Below are 1,687 nucleotides of genomic sequence, written 5' to 3'. Positions count from 1 at the left end.
TATATATATGGAGAATTTATACATCGTTAAAATTTATTTCATTATAAATTTTTCTCTGCATATCAAATTCCGACACGTGTTTCTGCTGTTATAACTCCTTAGGTTCCTTAGATATGATATATTAATTAAATCAATTACGGTACAAATTCTGATCCAAAGATTCACTTTCTTGTACAGCTCCTTTCAATGCGTTTTCCATACGGGTGAATGAAGCGAACTAGATAGCCATGAGCCATGAGCACTATATCATTTATATGAGGTGGAAAATATTCCAATTCCACAGCCCAAATTATGTTGGCATCAACTTAAAAATTCACCCGAGGCTTTGACCCGTGATATCTGTCCTCTACAAAAGTATTTCACTCAATTGGGCCGGCTCCCTTTAAACGTCATGTCAAGACAGATAAGAGAAGAAACACATCCCCTAACACTGAAATGGTTCCTGGATGAATATCTCCAACAAATTCCACAGAAGCCACACCAACCGGGTATATCTCTGAAAACAATAACACTTCACTGGAACAGGTTATGGGCTCCAAATAATGACTTCTATGAAAACATCATTAAATGTCTTTTCCAGGTGATGCTGGCCAGTTCTGACCGAAACTTATCTAAGTATCTGCTTGTCTCATCTTTTATCATTGACATAGGGATTTAATCTCAGATGATATCCTACTCTTGCTGCCCTTTTTAAATAAATCATAGTGAAGACTTGGATTCACTATGCACTGGGCCAAGAAATTGATAGGTATCTGATGTCGCTAACTCTTCACTTCTACTCAGATTACTGATTGAACTTACTGTCCACAAAATCTACCAAACACATGTAAATCGGTGCAGGTATTAAGAACCTCCTCACGAAGAAGATTTCTTCAAATTTCCACCGCGACATCTCGCTGCGACAAACTCCTCTCCACACAAGTCTGTGGCTGCTAATTTGAATGCCTGGAGGTCACCATGAGTTTAATCTTTCTGTGACACGTTCAGTTCGTATTAAGTACTAAATAAGAACACATTAAATGTATCGTGAGTTCCAACAGCACTAAGCAAGAGAGAGGGGGAGGTGGGAAAGGGGGAGGAGTATGGAGTGAAAGAAAGGTGTCTGATAAAGAATTCCTCTTCCAGGTGGAGTGTGGGTGTATATTCTAAGTTGCCGAGACAACCGGGCTGTTCACATCAATCTGCCCTTGATTGCACTTTAATGGTGCAGACTGTATTCTTTCTGTTTATTTAGACTAGACAGATGCAAAACGACATTCAACACTTTCACACCACCACCACCACCACTACTACTACTACTGCTGCTGCTGCTGCTTCCTAAAGGTACCGCTTCATTATACAGCAAGTGCTAGCAAATCTTACATATGTTCTGTCTTAATTGAATGTTACTTACTCGCATACAGCTTTCGCCCATCCATCCGTCCATTTTTCTTTCTTTTTCCATTAATCATCGCTATCATAGTCATCATCATCATCGACACCACTAGCAACACCACCACCACCACCATCATAATCATCATCATCGTCATCATCATCGACACTACTAGCACCACCACCACCACCATCATCATCATCATCATCACTATCACCCCACCACACCTCTTCCTCTCCTCCACTTCTTCCTCTCCTCCACTTCTTCTTCATGATAGATAGATAGATAGATAGATAGATTGTAATCTGCTTCCGT

This window comes from Octopus bimaculoides, chromosome 23 (assembly GCF_001194135.2).
Source record: "Octopus bimaculoides isolate UCB-OBI-ISO-001 chromosome 23, ASM119413v2, whole genome shotgun sequence".
Lineage (NCBI taxonomy): Eukaryota > Metazoa > Mollusca > Cephalopoda > Octopoda > Octopodidae > Octopus > Octopus bimaculoides.
This window is presented reverse-complemented; position numbering follows the sequence as displayed.